The 11,533-nt window shown below is 47.0% G+C and overlaps 1 pseudogene; it reads right to left on the reverse strand.

Annotated features, from left to right (window-relative positions):
* Positions 1–1,983: 1,983 nt before the first annotated feature.
* LOC118998686 (40S ribosomal protein S15a-like) lies at positions 1,984–4,045 on the reverse strand (annotated as a pseudogene).
* Positions 4,046–11,533: the final 7,488 nt, after the last annotated feature.

Genomic DNA, 11,533 nt, shown 5'->3' on the forward strand with positions numbered 1-11,533 from the left:
GTCTAATTCCTTTGCCAGATTGGGGAAGTTCTCCTTCATTATGTTTTCAAATAAGTTCTCCATTTCTTGCTCTTCCTCTTCTCCTTCCAGCACCCCTATGATTTGGATGCTGGAATGTTTAGAGTTGTCCCAGCCTCTTCTCATTTTTAAAAAATTCTTCTTCATTCTGTTCTGGTTCAATATTTATTTCTTCCTTTTGTTCCAAATCATTGATTTGAGTCCTGGTTTCCTTCCCTTCACTGTTGGTTCTCAGTATATTTCTTTTATTTCACTTTGTGTAGCCTTCATTTCATTTTGTGACCAAACTCAATCATTTCTGTGAGCATCCTGATAACCAGTGTTTTGAACTCTGCATCTGATAGGCTGACTATCTCCTTGTCACTTAGTTCTTTTTCTGGAGTTTTGATCTTTCATTTGGGCTGTATTTCTTTGTCTCAGTGCACCTGTTACATTGTAAGGGGTGGGCCTTAGGTATTCACCAGGGTGGAGCAACCCAGGTCGCTGTGTTTCAGTGCTGTATGTGGAAGAGGGGTCAGAGAGGGAACAATGCCATTTGCTGGGTTCTTGCCCCACTTTCTGTCACTTTCCTTGCTTCCCACGAGTAGATTGTGTCCTTTCACCTGCTGATTCCCAGGGGGGTGGGCTTGTGTACATTCTAGGGCCCTGTGGGCCTCTCCAGTGGACTCTCCTATGAGACTGGGAATGTCTCCAGCAGCTGCGACCCCCACAGGTTTTTACAGCCAGATGTTCTGAGGCTTTAGTTTCTTCGTGCTGGAACCCTGGGTTGTGTGGTCTGTCTCCCCAGTTGTTCCTCCTGGCTTATCTGCCTGCAAATGTAGGAAATCCCTTCCACCAGCTGCAGCCTGGCTACAAGTCCTCTCCACCCACACCACTTGGAAAGGCTACGTGCTGTTTGATTCCTACTACATAACTACATAACATTCTGGAAACAGCAAACCATGGTGACGATAAAAGAAGGAGTGGCTACAGGGAGGGGTCAGGGGTGAATAGGCAGATCACAGGAGTTTTAGGGCAGTGGAAAAATACTTCGTGTATTATTAGAATGGTGGGTGCATGCCATTATACAGTCATATGAACCTGCACAATGCAAGACACCAAGGTGAACTCTAAACTGTGCACTCTGGCTAATGCTGTGCTGATGTAGGTTCGTCAGTTATAGCCAATTCCCCACTCTGGTGGGGAGCATGGTCGTGGGGGAGGCTGCACAGGTGTCTGCACATGGGAACAGAATGAGGAAACGTTCTACAATCCAGGCCTGCTGGTGTTTGTCCCTGGTCTCAGAAGGTGGGTCTTTCTGGAGAGTGTTCGCCATGGAACTGGAGGTGGAATTTCCTTGAAAACATCGCAGTCCCCAAACTGTTTTGGTCCGATTTAAGTCCTGTGAGGGACCTAAAATTCAAAAAGAACTTGACCCAGAAACAGAGACCTGCCTTTGTTTCACTGATGCCACCTGAGCACAAGATATCATCCCTGTGGGGTGAGGCAAGGAGGGAACCGGAACACAAATTCTTTTCTGAGGGTGAACGCACATTTCGACAGCCAGAGCCAAACTAGGTTTCCAGAATACTATTAGATTCAACTCTGAATCAGCAGAGTTGGAGGTGGATGTCCACCCCAATCCTGTCCCCTTAATGCTGGCCCACTGGCTGTCCCTGTGAAGAAAACAAGATGGAGTCAGTAGTGCTAAGATGAATTGCAGTGGAGTCTGTGCAGTCAAGCTGGCAAAACTGGTTCAGATCAAATGGGCTGAAGCAGAAGGAAAAAATTTATTTTACTTTAGCCTGTGACCTTACAAATCTGAACTTTTCAGCTGTGCAGCAATGCCTAGATATACAAATCCCTCCAGATTACGTTCTGGAGGGCTTAGGAAAGAGTGTTCATGTGCTCAGACAACCTGACATCTGGAATGTCATTATCTTGGACCAACCCAGAAATGAAGCGTGCAGGACAAGCTCTTCTCAGAAATGTGCTTTTTACCCTAAGAACCCTCAGCTTTTTTCTTCAGACCACTCTGGGTGTTACCTGGTAGCATTTTTGATTTGCAAATCCTAAGACCTTTGAATAAAACTGTCATTCTTTTTGGCCCATTGAGGCATTTTACTTGCACGTATGTATTATATCAATAGAAAAAGAATCGCAGGATTTTCCCTCCTGTGTGTTTTCATTTTGCTTCCTCATGGTCCATGATGACCGCTGAGGTGGTCAGTATCATGAAACCAAACTGACGGGACAGAAGCAGGTGGTTCTGCCATTTTCTAGCTCTTTGAGTTGTACCTCAAATCTGGGGCTGCTTCCTCCACACTTGTTTGATCTGTCTGTGAGATTTACAATTTTCCCAGCTCTGTGGTCATCAGTAATTTCAAGTTCACCAATGTTACCGTGCTTCATCATCACAGTTCAGGACAGAAGGTGACTTTGGATCACAGCCTAATAAGAACCTGGTGTTTGTCTCTCTTTTTGGCACTCATACTGGTTGATACTCTTGAGAGCGTCAGCCAGCACGTTCACGCACACCAGTTTGGTGGCACAAAAAGATGGTGGAGAGACGGTCATTTTTCGAGTTTAGAAAAGCCTCCTGGTTCATCTGCGCTCCATCGATCCCAGCGGGGGGCATGGAGGCAGCCCCTTGGGTCTGACCCCACACTGAGATCTTGGTGGTCTGTCCCTGCAGTCGCTGCCGCAACACAGTGTGGAGTCTTCCTCGGGGTCACTCAGCTCCGCTGCAGCCCCAAGGCTGTGCCTTTCTGTTGACTGCCACCACCGGGGTCCCCGGAGAGGCTGGGCTCCGAAGAGGTGGTGAGTGAACCAGTGTTGTAGTTAACCCAGCACGAAAGGGCAAGGCCTTTCTGTCCTGTTTGTGTTGGGGAGCCTCCGGTGGCTTGTTCTCACACCTAGTTCTCACATCCAGTTTGAGGCTCGGCCCAAACCGGATGGCTTCCCCTCCATCAAATAGGTGTTTGACATTCAGACACGGGGCCTCATTTCATGGAAGAGAACGTGTTTTCCTTCTCGTGCTGGGTTGGACTCTTCCTGTCCCAGGAAGAGTCCGAATCATCTGTGTTCTCCTTCAGACCCAGTTACTCCTTTTACAAAGTCACAGGAAATTCGACTTCCAATTGAGTTGTTAACTATCTTTGGGACGCTCACTCAAATGGTTTAAATAATAACCACAAGCCTTGTTGCAAGTATCATTAAGTAGTTAAAGTGTGGGATAAAATAAACCGTGTGACTGGAATGTCTGAACAAAGGAGCTTGAAAGGGAGACCAGCAAAAACACTCCTTTGTTGCTGGGATGGGGTCGGGCGGATGAGGACTCTACAGGACTGTTAGGGGCCCAGGTATGAGGGACCAAGCTCTGATCTGCACTCACACCAAGGGGAGGCAGATGGACCATATGGGTTCAGCGCCTCAATAGACAAGAGTTTCCTCATTAACATGACTTAAAAAATAGACTTTGACAATGATGGAGACTGAGCATTAAAAAAAATCCCTGGCATTTGTGAGGGGTGGGTTTGAAAAATACCTGCTTTCTCTTGATTCAGGGGAGTGAGTTGGGGGGAAACAGGATTGCAAAAGCCATAAGATGCAAATCAGCCACCAATGAGTTTGGCTTTATGATTTTAGGCACTGTCTGTCCCATCGAAGTCCATGTGTGGAGGCCTGGTCCCTGCAGCAGCAACCAGTGAATTATTTGGTTTTTAACCATACTCTTATTTGTCACCTTCTGTATTTTCACCTTTAAATAAAGTAGGTTGCTTTGTTTTGCTTGGCATTCATGATATGTAAGGAGAAGAAAGGGCAGAAACACAGGTGATGCTGGAGACGTGATTACCTGGCACGATGGGGCTGTCAGGGCAGGGTGGGGCCGATGATCTCGTACTTGAGATGAGTTGGCTGTAAGTCGTTTATTTCATTTACTATTAGCTGTTAATTCCTGGCAATCTCCAGCATACTTGTAAACTCCGTGCTGTGAGAAGATCTCACTTTACAAATGGTTTTTAAATGCAGTGAGGTTTTTATGCATACTCAGTTTAACAATTAATAAGAATAAACATTTAAGTTAATCATTGGTTTGGATTTTGCTGTTTCTATAATTTGCAGCCTATGGGTTTTTTTTTTTCAAGCCTTAAACACTTTCATAGGTTCTTGAAACACTTGGTGGGCCTGCAGATCTGTACCACGGACAAGGACAATGGGGTGGGGGTTGTCTTTGGGAGTGGGGGCTGGATGGGGCAGGGGGAAACAATGGGGGGGAGGGATGGGGTAACTCTAACTTAACAACAATAAAAAAATTAAAAAAGGAAAGGCATTCAGACACTCCCTAAGGAAAAGCCTCTGTATTATGTTGCTTTGCAGAATTCATTCTCTGTGGTTACCAAAGGGGATTCTCACCTGAGGCCCAAGAGGTGGGCTATGGAAGCATAACTAATCCCTTTTCCCAGGGGACTAAATCAGAACTAAGAGGGCGGGGGCATCTTGGGTCCCCGTCCTGCCCCAGAGCTCAGGCCTTCCCACCTAACCTCACATTTCTGCCCCTCTGGACTCTGTCCACATCAAACATCTGCCCCATCTCCACACCAATATCTGCCCCATTTTTCCAGAGCTGGCTTTTCATGAGGTCAGAAGACCCAACACATGAAGTAGACTGAATGGATGTTGATGTGTTGGTGTGCGATCTTTCCTAGAATGTCTGAGTTTTTCCAGAAGCCTCATGGACTCTTGGTGTGTGACCCCACTAAGGTGGAGCAGGGGTCCCTTACTTCGCTGTGCTGAGATGGAGCCAGCTGGCCTGGGACAGAGGATGGTGGCTCCCTTCTGGGCACGTGTTCCACTTAGTCACCACCCCATACCTGAACCCCATGCTCGAACCTAACCTGAGGTGCAGTTTCCAGAGATGTGACTAAGACAGCCAGACAGTGGATACAAAGTGCCCTGGCAAATGCAGTTCATGGGGCCTCGGGTCCATTTGCATTGGGATAACATTCCCGCTCAGATGAAAATGCATCTACCCAGCAGCCGTTAAGCCTGGGCCTTTGGTGAGGGCTGAGCAGCTCATCTGATTCTCACACCGACCACACCCAGGGCACCACCACTACCTGCCTTTCACCTGTGACAGCACAGCACCTTGCCCAAGGTTGGTCGGATAGAAAGTGGCAGGGCTGTGACTGGACACTGGCAGTTGGATTTTGGAGCCTGGGAAGCCTCTGCATGAATAAAAGGCAAGAGGAATGTGGCTCTTGGTAGAGAGGGAGAATCTATTTCTTGATTTTCAAGTGGAAAGTGTATAGAGTGGGCCACTCGAACAGTGTTTGAGAGGAAGGCTTCGTAGAAGACTCTTTGCCCATGTGTGGGGAGGGCTAAAGGGAACCCGAGAGGGAGGGTGCAGGACTGTGGGCCAACTGCTTGGGGCTTTATAACCCTAGGCCATAAAGGGTAGGGGGAGTTGTCACTGGGGTCCAGAAAGATGGCAGCAGCTATGGATTTGGTAGAGGGGTAGACACCCTCCAGAACCCCACATGTGGGCAGGTCGGGGAATAAATGCAAACTCCTTTCATTTGCCTCCCACCCTCTGAGCTCCTGCCAGGGTCTCCTGTTGGCCAAGCACATCCAGAGGCCAAGGTGGGGAGCCTCATGACACAGAAGTCGGCTGCCTCAGGCTCGGAGTGGGGTGGAGCGAGGAGAGTAGCGCTCGGAACAAAGAAGTGGAAAATATTCAGGACACAATCATCTGTGTGGAAACAGGTGGGGAGATTTGTATCTGTATCTCTACATATTTATAAGCACACTTATAGATGCATAACTTATGAGTATTTCTGGAATGATACGCACACAAAAGAAACTGGTAGAAACTTCGGAGAAGTGGCCTACTTTCCACTGTGTAATTTTTTATCTACTGTTTGATCTTTACGTTGTGCACTTATTTTATATTCGATCGATCCATTCATCCAATAGAGACATGCATGTGATCTAAGCTAGACCAATCATAGCGCTCCCCCTCCTGGCCACAGTGATTTGTCACAGGGTGGTTGGCACATGACCTTCACTCAGCCAATCGGGGCTTTCCTGAGCTTGTCAGTTCAGCCTGGAGCTGGGAGGAAGAGGGTCCTCTTCCCTTCCTACGGTTGAGGAGCCCTCAGGATGTGGGTCTAGTTAATAGTAGCTATTATTGATAATAGTAGTTAACAATTATATGGTAACTTATGTTCTGTTAAACATATAAGTTACTGATAGACTTCATTTTTTATCCCCCAAAGGACATTTGATTTAGTTCAACCTACACATGCGGGACCCTCAGGGAGAGGGGTTTATGCAGGCACGTTCACCAGTGGGGTGGGAATTCGGGGGCTGACTTAGAATTCTGCCTACCTTATGTACATTAACTTGACTCATCTTCATAGCAACCCCATGAAGTGCGTATTATTGTTATTAACTTCTAGTATACATGTGACAAGTGAGGAGGAGGGAAGTTAAATAACTTCTCCAACATTGCACAGTGGGCTGCAGAGGCCACCAGTGTGCACCCGAGCTCCCCTCTTCTGTGCGCCCCAGTGTGGAGCACCCTCACCACACTGGGGTGGGGGTGTGTGCAGAGGAGAGGCCGAGCAGCAGGGCCCTGAGGGGTTAGGATCCGTAAAGGCAGCACCGCCTACCTCGGTCAGGCTGTCACATTAATTCTACTCAGCAGTCAAGGCCCCTGCCATGCTTTTTCAAGGTCAAGGAGAATATCTGGTCTTTGTAATGGACTTCTACATGTATAATTTCAGCCATGTAAGTGGCCCTTCAAAAGATATGTCCAAGTCTTAATCTTGGAACCTATGAATGTGGCTATGTTTGGACAAAGGGCCTTTGCAGGTATAATTAAGTATCTTGATATAAAATCATCTTGGATTTATGGTGGGTCCTAAATCCAATGGCCGTAAAAGAGAAAGACAGAGGGAGATTTGAGACATAGACAGGAACACCGGGGAAAAGGTCATATGAAGATGGAGGCAGAGAGCGGAGTGGTGCAGCCACAAGCCAAAGAAACTGCTGGTAACCACTAGGAGCCGGAGGAGGCCAGGATGGATCCTCAACTTGAGCCTTTAGAGGAAGTGTGGCCTGGATGATGCCTTGATTTTGGACTTCTGGCCTCCAGAACTGTGAGAGAATAAACTGTTATTCTAAGCCACCTTGGAGACTAATACACCCTATTTCCCTGAGTATAAAGCAGCATCAGAAATGGACCACAGCTCTGGTTTGATCCGAAGCGAGATCTAGACTTGGCTTTCTGTTGATCTTAAAGAAGAAAGCCCTCGGAGATTCCAGAAGTGAGGAGAGAGGGTTTGAGGATGGTGGAAGTGGAAGGGCAGTGAGGGAATCTTGGCTCATTTAAAAGGTCAGAGAGATTTCTAGAATGGGAAGAAGATAGACTCACTCAATACATTTTCCAATTTTCACAGACTTTCTGAGTTTCTGTGGCAGGCAGTGTTCTGAGATGAAAAAGCTGTTCCATTTACATGGTGGAACACTACTCAGCCTTTACAAAGAAGGGAATCTTACCTTTTGCACCAGCATGGATGGACATGGAGACTATTATACTGAATGAAATAAGCCAGTCAAAGAAAGATAAATACCATATGATTTCACTAATATGTGGACTCTAATGAACAAAATAAACTAAGGGGTAAAGGGGGGTAAGTGGGTTTGGAAAGGGACATGACTTGGGGTGGTGAACACACAATACAATACACAAATGATGTATTATAGCACTGCACACCTTTAACTTATATAATTATATTAAGCAATGTAACTCCAACAAATTTAAAAAAAGAATTCTGACATGGCTTCCAAGATTCTGCCTCCTGCTGTAGCTACCCTGTAGAATCTCCTGCCCTTGAGTGCGGGTAGACCTGTGGGTGTAGTGGGGTAGTCACACCTTTTTTTTGCATTGCGTTATATAAGATACAGCAGTGGAAGACTAAAGAGAGATTTTTTTCTGCTGGCTTTGGAGAACTTAGCTGTCATCATGAGAGGGCCAGGTGTCGAGGACACGTGGGTGGCCTCAGAGCGTTGAGAGTCACCTCCAGCTGACAGCCAGCAAAGAAATGAGAAGCTCAGCTTTATGATGCAAGGAGCTGAATGCTGCCAACAACGTGGATGATTTGGAAGTGAACCCTGAGCGTCAAACGAGACTGCAGCTTCAGCCCACACCTCCATGAGGTGTCTCTGCCTTGGGCACAGAGGACTCACCTTGGACGCCCGACCCACAGAAGCTTTGAGATCATTCATGTGGACTGTTTTGAGCCACTGAGTTGGTGATAATGTTATGCAGCTGTTTCTGACCAAAGTTTCTCCCAGGTTGTAAAGGACAGACACCACTGAACTTAAGTCTTGATTTTATGTTTCTTATGACCCTATGTTAAAAATGGATGTGTATTTTTAGTTGCATTTTTAGATAAATCACACATTAGTTTACAAAAACTTTGAAAGATGATCAAGAGTTTATTATTGTGTATCCATAAATGTGCCCTAAATGTCCTTGGCAGTCTCCTGCTCCCTGTTCTTTGTGTGGCCGGCAGCTTCCCCCAGTAGCCCCTCACGGGTTTCTGCAGAGTCTGTCCAGTGAGCTGTCTGCGCGAGCAGTGCTTCCCAGCAGCACAGCCACTTCCTTGGCCTTCATTAGCCATGGCCACACCTTCCCAGGTGCGACCCGGATCTCAGTGCTGGGGGGCGCTGTCCAGTCCTTGGGGGCGTGGCTGCTCCTTATATATCTATTATGTGTTCTTTAACATTCTCTTTACTTCTTTCCAGCCAGTTCCTCGTACCCCAGTCCTGTTATAGTTACTGGTTCCTGCATGAAACTTCCCTGTGGGACTTATAGTGTGGTTTCTCCCTTGCGGCCGGATGCAGATGTAGGTACTATTCCCAGCAGCGCGTGAGCACTAGGTGCTAAGCACTGAGTGGATAAGTGCAGAGTCCTGAGATGACACGGGCCTGTGTCCAAAGAGCAAAGATGATGCCATGTGAAGTGCACAGAGCACAGGACTCTGAGGTGAGAGGCTGTCTCTAGACTTGGCTCTGCAGGTGAGTATGGGATTGGGGGATCGCCCCGAAACTCAGTTCCCTCATCTGTGACCTGAAGGTAGTAGACTGCATGGCCTTGTGTTAATTAGGGTACAAGCTAAGCTGCTGTGACAAAGTGACTTAAAGAACACAGGTGTTTACTTTCTCAAATAAGGGGTCTTTCACGAGGGGTCCAAGGTGACAGGCTGCTCTGCTCCTCATGGTCATTCAGGGGCCCAGGTTCTGTCCATGCTGTGGCTTCACCGTCACGTAGGGTATCACCCTCGTCCGAATGGTTGCAGTTCACGAGAAGGTGGAGGTATGGAGGAGTATCGCTCAATGCCTTAAGGCACAGACACAGGAGTGGTGCCTGTCACCTCCATTTGCATTCCAGCGAGGTGCACTTAGTCACATGACCACACCAAAATGCTCGGGAGGCTGGGATGTGGAGTCATGCCCAGCCCCCGTGGGTTACATGGAGGAAGGGAGAAGACGGTAGGGGCTAACAATCAAGGCCCACCGCGCCTGTTCCAGCTCTCTCAGGCCTCTCCACACGTCACCTCAGCTGCCAGCAGTTAAAGAAGGAAAATGTCCTTGTCCACGGGAAATCCGGGCTTCACGGTTCTGCTTTTGCTTTCAGAGTCAAGATTCTTAGTGCTTGCAAAAATGTCTTCTGGAGACCAAAAGTGAGGAGGTGGCAGCTGTGACTAACGACATGGTCCCTGAGCATCTGCCGGGGACGAGGATTGTCGTCTCCAACGTAGCAAATGAGAAGCCATCTGGGGTTTGAGAAGCCTGAGCTAAGGTGTCCTGGGTCTGTTTGCCTGTGAAGCAGTAATGAAAAGGGAAGAAAACGCTAAGGTTAAAGAACTCTTGTGTGTCACGTAGGACAAAAACGCTTGTGAGTTTTTATCTGGTTTACTCTGATGTAGGGCAGTGCTGTTTAAGGGTTTAGGGAGGATTAAAATAAAGACCTGAAAATAATTTAACTTGTTTGTAGTGCTTCTGTGTGCCAGGCACTAGTCCAAGCCTTAAAAATGGTAATTCACCTAATTCTCACAAATATATTTTTAAATAAGGACTATGATACCCATTTCAGAGATGTGAAAATGGTGGCAGGAGGAGGAGAAATGACACACAGTGTCACACAGCTAATCAGGAGTGCACCTAGGATGTGAAGTCAGATCATTTGGCTCTAGAGTCTGGGCCTCTGTGTGTATTGGCATGTCCTGTCCTCTTCTTACAAGGAAGCCCGTCATTGATTTAGAACCCTATTCCAGATGACCTCGTCTGAACTCACTATGTCTGCAGAGGCCCTATTTCCAGATAAGGGCACCTTCAGAGGTTCTGGAGGGATGTGCACTTGGGGTGGCCGGACACTACTCCACTCACTAGACTTCCCTACCCAGATATTGCTAGGTTTTCATAGCTAAAAATGTACTCATTGGGAGAAAAAAAAGAACAGTTTTTTTCCCCTCCTTATTTCAGAAGGGAGAAAAGATGGTAAAATGATATGTTCAATTTTGTGAAGACTACACAGTGTGTGTTAAAGATACATGATGATTATATTTACATTTACACTAATATTTACACCTCCAGTCCTCACAGAGGTGTTAAGAAGATTACGCCTTGGAGAACTTCTATGTTCTAGTGTTGCATTATTGTCGTTATCATTATGATTACCCTGGTGTTCTCATTTCTGAGGGAGCTGCTATAATTACGGTAACTTGTATGGATACATTAGATTCCACAAATGATTAAGCTACAAATTAGTCACTTGGAGTGTGCAACGGTTCTTTCAAGTTCCAGGAGCATAAATGGCTGCACGTGTTTGATGCATTTATGGTTTCCATGTCCTTCATGGAGAAACGGAGACCTGGAGAATTCAGACGTGCCCATGTTCTTCCAGTGAGTAAGGGCTAGAAAATTCTTAAACCCGGACCCCAGTGGCAACAAGCATCCTCTTTCTGATTTTTTTAACTTTGTCTTTTTTTAAAGATTTTATTTATCTTTAGAGAGGAAGGGGAGGCGAGAAGGAGAGAAATATCAATGTATGGTTGCCTCTCCTGAGTCCCCTGCTGGGAACTGGCCTGCAACCCAGGCATGTGCCCTGACTGGGACTCGAACCACGATCCTTTGATTCACAGGCCTGAGCTCAATCCACTGAGCTATACGAGCCAGGGCCTTTCAAGTCTTTTTACAGGAGTACAATGCAGATTGGTGCTCAGCTCACATGCCCCACATTTTTTCAGTGAGTGGGCTGTAAACTAGCATTTGGTCAAGTTCACTTGGCAGAAGTGCAAGGCCAGGGAGGAGATTCTACTTTAACACTCACGAGCTCACTCTAGGAGTGGAAAAAAAGCAGGATGTGTGGAGGTGGGGCACTTCTTCCCTGGCTCCCCAGACAAAAGCTCTGGGACTTCTGCTGGGAGGCTACTTCTGGAACGGGCTTGCTGACTTCAGGACTGCT

The sequence above is a fragment of the Sturnira hondurensis genome, unplaced genomic scaffold (genome assembly GCF_014824575.4).
Source record: "Sturnira hondurensis isolate 20B ecotype Veracruz unplaced genomic scaffold, ASM1482457v3 Scaffold0014384, whole genome shotgun sequence".
Lineage (NCBI taxonomy): Eukaryota > Metazoa > Chordata > Mammalia > Chiroptera > Phyllostomidae > Sturnira > Sturnira hondurensis.